At 39.8% G+C, this 10728-nt stretch overlaps 1 pseudogene; it reads left to right on the forward strand.

Moving 5' to 3' along the window:
- The first annotated feature begins 600 nt into the window (after window positions 1-600).
- Window positions 601-2639, forward strand: LOC101969261 (MAP/microtubule affinity-regulating kinase 3 pseudogene; annotated as a pseudogene).
- The last annotated feature ends 8089 nt before the right edge of the window (window positions 2640-10728 follow it).

The raw sequence follows: 10728 nt of genomic DNA on the forward strand, positions 1-10728 counted from the left end.
CAATCTTGTTCCCTGCCCCCAGGTTAGGGAGGGAGACAGGGAGAAGGGGAAAAGAAAAAGATTTCCCCTTTTAAAATAAGCCGCCAGGGTTATATTCAAAAGGTAAAGTGGACCACTCTTATAACCCCAGTGCTTTCACCAATCAACTTTACCATCCAAATTGATTGGTAAAGTGTGTTCATGTCCAGCTGCATATTTCTGGAAAAAAAAAAGTAGTTTTCGTTTTCATCAGGTCTTGACCCCCAAACTGTCAAGTTCCATAGACAGAGTAACTGCCTGGATCCTTCATCCACTTAGGGTGCATATGACCACTCTTTAAGGAGTCAGTACTTTATGACTGAATTGACTGAGAACCCTAGAAATGAGTGGACCTAGAACAACTCCTCATTTGCCTTTTATGTACCCAGAGTGATTATTTGAACTGGGCACTATCTTTGGTTGTAAAAGGCACTTCAGCTATTTTTGATAGCATTCTTTTCCCAACCCATCTCTAACTCTTTCCTTGTTTCCCCTTCCCTTGCATAGCCCTCACCTGTCCTAAACTCGCCAGTGATACCCAGACCCACTGAAGTGATACCCATATATCATTGAAGATTTTCAATGAAAAAGAACTTAGGTCAAACTGTGCACACCTCACATGGAGATGGACAGCCAGAATATACCTCCCACACCGGGCACTCTAGAGCACAGTGTAGAAAAGCCACAGCTTCCTCTGCAGGTGAACAGCCTCACATTGAAAATTACAGAGTGGTGAAAACCACCAGCAAGGGAACCTTGGCGAAAACAACCTGGTGGTCACATCCTCACAGGTAAAGAAGTGGCAATAAAGATCACTGACAAAAGATTCCTGAAGCCAGAAGTTCTACAAAAGCTATTCCGAGAGGTCAGAATCCTAAAGATGTTAAATCACCCAATATTGTGAAGCTCTTTGAAGTTATTAACACCAAAAAGCACTCTGACTCATACTGGAGTACTCCTGTGACAGTGAAATTTTGGACTATCTGGCTGAGAAAGGAAGACTGTAAGAAGAGGAGGCAAGAACTAAATTCCGGCAGATCATGTTGCAGTCCAATAATGTCACCAAACACAGGTCACCTGAAGGAGGAGAATCTGTAATTAGATGCACAGATGAACATCAAGCTACTGACTTTCGACTCAGTAACGAGTTTACACTTGGGTATAAACTCAACATGTTTTATGGCAGTCCTCCCTACACAGCCCCAGAGCTCTTCCAGCACATAAAGTACAATGGTCCAGAAGTTGATGTGTGGAGTCTTGGCGTGGTTCTATACACCCTAGTCACCGGGTCGCATTCTTTTGTTGGGGGCAATGTGAGAGAAATTAGAGACAGAGTGCGACAGGGTAGATACCAAATCCCTCTGTACACGTCAACAGAATGTGAAAATCTGCTGAAACGCTTCCTGGTGCTCAATCCAACTAAGCGAAGCACCCTGGCCAAAATTATGAGAGACAGGTGGATCAACAGAGGCCTTGATGTCCTCCAACCCTTTGTTGGTCCAGAGGTGGCCGTCTCCCACAGAAACATCTTGTTGGCTAAGGTGCAGCCAAGCAGGGTCCTGAGAAAGAGCACCAGCTGGCCTCCTCAACGCAAATTGCAGCGAAGCGTTTCCACTCACAAGCAGACACAGTCCCTGGACCATGCTGGAACTGGGCCATATCCGACCAGCACTGCCCACAGTCACCTCAGAGAACATCCAATGGCCTCCCAGAAATCCGGCGGCAGTGCTATGGGAGGAAAGGGAATTTCTCCAGCCAGGCCCGTACCTGGGATCACCACCAGTCCCAAGGAGCTGGAGACTCCCGAATTCAAGAAAATGCCTGCTGCCTACCAGAGCAGCACAACATCTGGAGGGAGGACACTGTGGAGTAAGTACATTTGCTGCAAAACAACCAAAGCAGACACACGTTCAGTGAGCCGGAATGGTCAGAACAACAGCACCTTCCCTCCTCAGAGCCCTCCAGCGACTTCAACCCACAGTGTCCCAAGTACCTCCACCTGAGGCCGCATCTGCTTCCCCAGAGCCAGTGCCCTTCGTCGAATGTTCCACCGCCAGCCCCGGGAATGCCAAACTGCAACACAGGAAAGTCCTCTTGCCTCACCCAGCTGCTTCCATCCAGCTGAAGAATTGCCCCAGACTCAAAGAGGCACCACGGGAGCTTTTACTAAGTTAACATCGAAATTCACAAGAAGGCCTCCAGCTGAGTCTGAGAAGACCCTGAGATATAAGGGCTCAAGTCATCATGTCTCTGCTGAGCAGAGAAAGGAGAACCAACAAGCAAAACCTCGCTCCCTGCACTTCACCTGGAGCATGAAAATCACTAGCGCCATGGATCCTAGTGACATCATGAGGGAAATCTGCAAGGTGCTAGATGCCAACAACTGCCAGTATATGCACAAGACACTTTTTCTGCTTTTCTGCATCCATGGAGATGGGTACACTGAGAAAGTGGTGCAGTGGGAGATGGAGGTATGTAAATTTCCCAGACTATATCTCAATGGGGTCCGCTTCAAGCCAATTTCAGGGAAATCAAAGGCATACAAAACTGTTGCTTCCAAAATTGCCAGTGAGCTCCAACTGGAACCCAGTCATTGGGATGTAAATGAAACAACAACTTGAAGTATTTTCCTCAATACTGATGGATAGAATAACATTTAGGCAATTGTTGGGAGCAGTGACTAAATTAGGGTTTTCTTTAATTGTCCCGGGAGGTGATGCCCCTCATGGGAATGCTTGATGCAAGGCGCTGGTTAAGACTGCCCAGTTATTTGGGTGAAGACCTGTTCCACCTGTACCACTCAGGCTTACACAGAACCTCTGAACAGATGGTCCCCATAGCAACTGGACAGTCTCCACAGGTGCTTTCACAGTGAGAGTTCTCAAGACACCTTTGGCTTTGTCACAGAACATTTCAAAAACACCAATCTGCTGCTTCAAACAGGCATTGTCATTTACATCTTCCATCTTCTACATCATGACCTGAAAATCTGAGGAGAAGAACACCACGCCTGGGAGTGGAAGCTGGTCTTTACTATCAATGCCCTAAAGTTATGGGATGCCGAAAAAGAAAACAAGAAAGCTGCATTTGAGACATGCAAATTGGTAACAGTACAGTGCTCCATCAATGGCTTTCATTTTAGAGGTAATTCATCTCCTTTAACATGCTCTCCACTTAATGTTGCCAAGGCAGGCATTGCCTCTGTCACACAATATTTCAAGGACCGTAATCCAATTGCTGCTTCAGACAGTCATTGTTGTTTCCATCTTCCATCTTCTACATCATGACAGTAAAATCTGAGGAAAAGAACACCACGACTGGGAGTGGAAGCTGGTCTCTACTACAAATGTCCTAATGTCATGAGACACTGAAAAGAAAAAAAGAAAAAAAAGACCCAATTGAGATGTGCAAATTCCTAACAGTTCAGTGTACAATAAATGGCTTTCAGTTCAGAAGTAATCCATCTCTCCTAACATGCTCTCTATTTAATGTTCCCAAGACATCCATTACCTTTGTCACAGAACATTTCAAGAACCCTAATTCCATTGCTGCTTCAGACAGGCATTATTTTCCTTCTTTCATCTTCTACAACATGACAATAAAATATGAGGAAAAAACATCATGCTTGGGTGTGCAAGCTGGCCCGTACTATGAATGCCCTAAACTCATGGGACCCTGAAAAAAAAAAGAAGGATCTATTTGAGACCTACAAATATGTAACAGTTCAGTGCTCCATTAGTGGCTTTCTTTTCAGAGATAATCTGTCTTTCCTAACATCCTCTCCATTTAATGTTCCCAAGACAGCCATTGCCTCTCTCATAGAACCCTTCAGAAACCTAATCCAGTTGCTGCTTCAGAGAGCCATTGTCATTTCCATCTTCCATCTTCTACATCATGACACTAAAATATGAGTAAAATAACACCACGAATGGAAGTGGAAGCTTCCCATACTATGAATCCCGTAAAGTCATATGTCGAAAAAGAAAGAAAGGCCCATTTGAGACATGCAAATTCCTAACAGTTTAGTGGCCCGTTAATGGTGTTCAGTTCAAAGGTATTCCATGTCTCCTAACATGTTCTCCATTTAATGTTCCCAAGACAGAACAAATGTTCTCTGTTTTAGAACATTTCAGGAACCGGAATCCAACTGCTGCCTCAGAAACGTATTGTTGTTTCCACCTTCCATCTTCTACATCATGACTCTAAAATCTGAGGAAAAGAACACCACACCTGGGAATGGAAGCTGGCCTGTACTATGAATGCCCTAAAGTCATGGAACCCCGAAAAAGAAAGAAAGACCCATTTGAGACCTACAAATTCCTAACAGTTAAGTGTTCCATAAATGGCTTTCAGTTCAGAGGTAATCCATCTCTCCTAACTTGCTCTCCGTTTAATGTTCCATTTAATGTTGCGTCTGTCAGAGAACATTTCAAGAACCCCAATCCAGTTGCTGTTTCAGACAGGCATTGTTGTTTCAATCTTCCATCTTCTATATTCATTGGGCACATAGCATCAAATATGAAATCACCATAAAACATGAGCTCAAAAATATATAATTGAAAAAATAGAAGTCCTAAAAAAATGACACAGCTTTTTAATTAATTACTTTAGTAAATAAATATGCAGAAAAGCTTTATCAGATCAGAGTTCACTTTTGGATCATTTTAGAATCAGTTCAGATAATGAAAGAATGAGAGAGACAGCCCTGAAATCCTTAGGTAAAGACATGTATATATGTTGTTTTGGGTTTGCATTTCTCTTGCAAGGAACAGGTAGTTTGCTAAAGAATGTGACATATCCTGTCCAAAGAGGCCATGCAGGGCTGCAGGGAAATTGCTTCTTGGAAAAGAAAGCATGTGAGGGGTCAGCAGAGCGGGCCCATTTGATAGAATTATTATATACAACTTGTAGCTTTTATGATGTCTCTCAGATGTCCTCAATAAAGATCCCTTTATCTGTGTCAGTTAGGGCTTTCTTGATAAAGTTATTTATTTAGGACTTCTATGTGCCACATTACATCTTGTACACCAATATGAGGAATAAATATTGGGGATAGATGATCATAGTAGCAAACACAGAAACAAAGATCAATACCATCTACATAGGAGGTTAGGAAGATTAGTAAGTCTCATATCAACTCAGAAAAAAAGACTTTTGATAGTTATCAGGCACTCCTCTCTGAAACGTTCGTTTATAGCCACCAACCTTATTTACTTTTAGTGGAGTTAATGCTATTTCAGGGGCAGTAAATTAAAGAGAGGGCTGGGGGTCAGGACCTGATCTAGGAAGCTTATGGAGTACAGAGTCAGCAAGAATTAATTATAGAGCAGAGCAAAGTTGGCATAATGAGGGCCTTGAGCAAAGGTAAAAGAAAGTTTGGAAGTAAGGAACCTCAGGCCATTTGTGATTTTGTTAATGGAAATTGTCTAAGTTTTCGAGGATTTGAGGGTCAAACGTCTCAAATTCTGAATTTGGGTCATTGACTTGGGCTGTCTAGTTTAAATTGTGGTCAGATCTGTGTACTCAGGGTAACAAGGTGCTTACTTTTGAGATCAAATTAGAAGTAGAGGATTTTAAAATTTTTTAATAGGACAACCTAAGGGACCATCCAGTGGGATGGACTGGTTACCCCCTACTTTGGAGAGGTTTGACTGGGGTGACAGTCACAATCATTGATGTCACCCAGCACTGGACAGAGTTCCACCAAAGAATGAGAGGGCGACCCCCTCCCAATACCATTGGTGGAAAACCCTCGAGGTTCAGATGAGCCAAAGGTGAGGGTCTCCTGCACAACATCTCTGTGAGAGACTGGAAGGGAATCTGACCTCTCCAAAGAACAAGAAGGTTGGTGTTGTATGCATGCAGAAAATGACCTCTGATCTGAAGGTCTAAGTGCAGGGAGGAATTGGATGGAGAGCATTATAAGGAGGATGCCTCCAACATTGACCTATATCAATAAAGAACCTGACATAGGTCCTTGCTCCATCCATATAGCAATATGGCAGCAAAAACCTAGGCCAAGAATGGGATTGGTTTTGGGTCACATATTGGCAGCTGTTTAGCCAAAAATGGAGGGTCTCCTTCTAAAAGGCAGAAAGAGGGAGAGAAAAAACAGTCAGTCTGGGAGTTCAGCTGTAGCTATACTAGCTGTGGCTGGGGGCTTCCTGGAACTCAGAGAGCCACAGAAGTGCTGGATGACTGACATTCACTTTCCAGGTCTTATTGGCTGTTTAACATGATTGTTAGGTAGAAAAAGAGAGACACAGAGAGAGAAATGGAGGTTCTTTGGAATGGGGAGGGCAAAGACCCCCCCCCCTAAACTCCCTTTCCCAGGTTTCAGCAACAAATGAGAGAGAATACAAGAGAATACAAAAAGAAAAAGAAATGGAGAATACAAAAAGAAAAAGACATGGAGACCAACATTTATCAAAGGGCATGTTTTCAAGGGGAAATTGTGGCAGGCTACAGTAAGCATCTGTGTTTTATAGGGTTAAGAAGGGCCAGGTCATTGGAAGAGTTGGCCAGTTACTTTTGGTGGACCTTTTTGGTAGGCACGGGGATTTGGGCAGATAAGGGAAATTTCAACAGGTCAGATTCCTCAGTTTCCTTTTTTTCCTAAAGGGTTATAATTTTCCATCTCCTTTACTAATACATTTACCAATGGTGAAAATGTCATCCATGTTTCTACAAATGTATGAGACAATTTTCAGTGAGCAACTAGATATCATTTTGATTTTTTAATGTCAGATTTGCTATAGATTATAAAATTCCAAGTGAATTCCTGAATTCAGTATAGACCTCAGAGAAGAATGGGAAAAGATGACAGTTCTTCATTTGTAACTTAAATGGTATAAAATGCAATGCACTATTTAATAACTCATAATTTAGAGTAAAAATCATCTCAAATAAAAATGTATATTATGTATTTAATTTATACCTTTCCTGAATAGTCTCAAATTTTTAAACATAAAATATTAAGTTGCTGCAAGGATGTTAAAAATGATTGAAATCAAGCAACCAGAAAAATAGTAAGAAAAAAAATTGTGACAAATTTGTTAAAGTCACACTTTTCTCTCCAACTTTCTCCCTTCTCTTTTCTCGTTTCCATCTCCCAGCCCCATTATTATTCTTGGGCTGCAGTCTCTAAAAAGAAAAAAAGATATGCCCAACTTTGTCACAAATTTGAAAGTTCATGTACACAATCTAACTATAGTATATATTTCACCTGGTGAAATAAATAATAAATACAAAAAAATGTTTAATTTATCCTGTACCCATGAATTTCTCTATTATGCTTACAAATCTTGTGGGCTGTTTTCAATAAAATCCAGAAGATTTTCATGCTTTTCAGAAGATTTTTTATCACTAGTGTATTATTCTGCTATTTATTTATTAAATGAAGTCAGGCTTAGTTTTAAATCTCAAATCAACTAACCAACAGAGGTGAGAGACAGAGACCCTGTGTTAGAAGCTATTCTCTGTTCCTCACTTGACCCTTAACTTTCAGTTTACTCCCTGGTTCCTTATTTTCTGATCCTAATGCTAATAATTCATCATCATGGGTTTCAGCACCAAATGAAAGCACATGAAAGAGAACACACACACACACACACACACACACACACACAAAGAGAAAATGGAGGCATATCTCAGTGGATCAGTGATGCTTTATTAAGTAACAGAGGGAAAATTGCAGCAGGCAAAATTTTAGGAGGGACAGGTTATAGGAGGAGTTTTGGTAGTGCATTCATTTTGAGTGGGGCAGGAGGGCAGGTAGGGGAACAGTAAGGGAAGTTCCCCGGGGACCTATTGCCCATATCATTCAATTCATACCTTCTAAATTTATTATTCTTCTCAAAATATTTCTATGCATAATGTTATATGTCAATCCAAAAACTCAGATAACAGCACTTGTATTTGACGGTACTGGTAATACTAAAAATTTCTGTTAGAAATATCAAGAATTTGTCACAAACCTTACCTCTTCCCTCAGACATATACTGTAACTTTTCTTTAGAGCAGAATACCTCAAGATGCTTCCAGTACGAAGACTGGTAATCAAAATTTTTGTGAAAATCAAATAGCCTACACTGAATGTATTGAAATCATGATCCACTGTTGAAATTCTAGATTTAGAAATTTTTTGAACTTTTGGATTTCCATGTCTCAGTGAGCAATATCAAGCTTGCACAGTATATTTCTTCCTTCCTTTAGGAAACCGTGTGAATAATCAAAATCAATTCTTGATTTTTTGCAGCTGCTTAAGTCCACACTCCTATAGCACAATTACAATTCATGAAAAATCAATAGAATGCTAAAATATTTAAAACCCACACATAAACAAGCTAAATTTTACAGTATTAACACTGAATGTTGCATCCAACTGAGTAACTGGAATAATGCATTTTCATCTATCAGTTATCATGTTTATATATAAAGCAGGCTAGAAAGAGGAGAAAGGAGACAGGTCATTCTCTTGGTTCAGAAACAAACAGCTTAACATTTGATTTCCTCTATTCCTGACCCTGAAAGAAAACTGGGTAAGTAAATAGCCAGCTTTTATTCCAATACCCCAGAGGTGAGACACATGCTAAGCTCACCATCTACTTCCAGGCAGGAGGTATATTTCCGCCTTTGTGCCACATCCCCCAGGAGTACACAGCTAGAAGCCCCTGGCTTTCTGTACTGCCTATCTTACTCAGCAAACCAGGGCTGAGAGAGTGCCAGAGACACATTTCCTATTCACTTTTCACATCCTATCATTTGCCTTGACCTCAGGGATAGAGTACATGGCATTTGTCAAAGCAGCTGAGACTACCTGTCTGGCAAACATTTATTCAGGTTGCTTTCTAATTTGAGATGGCAGCAATGTACAGGGATAGCTCTGTGGTTAACTACACAGGAGAAAAAAACAGAGGCTGTTCTGCCTATGTAGCCTTATCATATCTGATAGTATTGAAAAATGTTAAGAAAATTAATGCTTTCAAGTCAAACTGCCTAACTGCCCTCTGAAAACTAAAAATCTTTTATACGGAAGTAGACCAAACCTTACTTAAATGGCTTCCCTTTCATATATCCTGTTGTTTAATAAGTCAGAGATTATTATTACAGTATCATTCATAGTTAAAACACGAAAGAAATATTTGTATTACTTCCCCATTCTGCCAACAACACAATCACTTTTATTATTCTATACATTGTGATCTATGTGCATACTGAATTTACCTCATAATCATGGTACAAAATTGATAGGTAACAGAGAGATGTGAGAAGTGGGAATATAAGGTTAGGGGAATAATTCTCTAAACTGGGCCTACATATGCTTTCTTTAAAAAGCAATTTTCTTGAAATCTTGTCTGGCTTTAGTCAATGGGATATGTTACATTTCTCAGAAATATTCTTTTATCTTTAGGAGAAATTGAAGCTGGAAAGGCTCCTGAGCCTGTCAATAAGAAGAACACAAGCTACCTTGAAAGGGGGACTTTTGTGACCTTTACACAGACCAGATTCCAGAACTCAGAGAGGATAACTAGAAGCCAAGCCAGCAGATAGAAGAATAATTTCCAATTTGAACCACTCAAATGAGCCAAAGTGACCCAGAGTCACCTTGGATCTTCAGCGTGTCATTATAATAGTAAAATCTTACCATTTGTGGTAATATCATGCACAGTGGGAATTTCAAAGTCTGATACAATCCTATTATCAGTCAGAGAGGTCGAGAGGTTGTCTTTGGCAGGATTCTCTGGAAACTTCGATGGAACCCCCAATAAAACAGAAAGGCAGAAAAGGCACATCAATCCTCTCTCCTTTGAGAGATTCCCTTGTTTCCCTTTCCCTATCCCTCCCAATACGTTTCTGCATGCTACTCTGAGCAACAACTCATGACTGCCTCAGCTCTGTGTCAGATCTTTGTTCTGTAACATAAATCATAGGATAAATAGTATTTTTGGCTCTTCTTATTTAACAGAACATTCATCAATAAATATTATCCCAATTTATTACCTGTATCTAATAGCAATCATTTTATTTTATATTACTCCATTGAATTGATAAAAAATGTTTCAGTAAACAATTCTACTGCTAGACATTAGGAATATTGCCAGTTACATTCAAAATAATACTTCTATTAACATTTTAACATATGCTAATTACATAAAAGCTTAAAAACAAAGTAAAATACTAATTATAAAACAAACAAATCCTACAACCTCACCATCCAGAAGTAACTATTATCACTTTGGTAATGTCCTTCCAGTTTTTTCTGTATGCATATAAGGAATTTTGAATTATGATAACATTATACAGAGTACTTTCTATCCTCTCCCTTAGCAAAAAGTTATGTGCATGTCTCTAATTATCCATAAGGTCTGATAGGTGTGATCTTAGAGACAATCACACCTGGGTCTTAGTCTAATTTTAGTCATTATTTGGACATGGAACTTTCAGATATTGTATATTATATAAGATCTCCAAGGCATTAGGATATTATGAGGATTAAATTTTGAAATGTATTTACTTAATATTTAATAAATAGAGTAACAACTATCAGTATTATATATCTCATGACTCCATATAATTTTGTTATATAAAAAACATTATTAACTCATCTCCAAGTATTGAATATTTAGGTTCTTTCCACTTTTTAACATTGGAAAGAAAAAGATGATAAACAATCTCAGAGGAATGTCAGTGCATATATTCTTCTTTCTC

This window comes from Ictidomys tridecemlineatus, chromosome 8, assembly GCF_052094955.1.
Source record: "Ictidomys tridecemlineatus isolate mIctTri1 chromosome 8, mIctTri1.hap1, whole genome shotgun sequence".
Lineage (NCBI taxonomy): Eukaryota > Metazoa > Chordata > Mammalia > Rodentia > Sciuridae > Ictidomys > Ictidomys tridecemlineatus.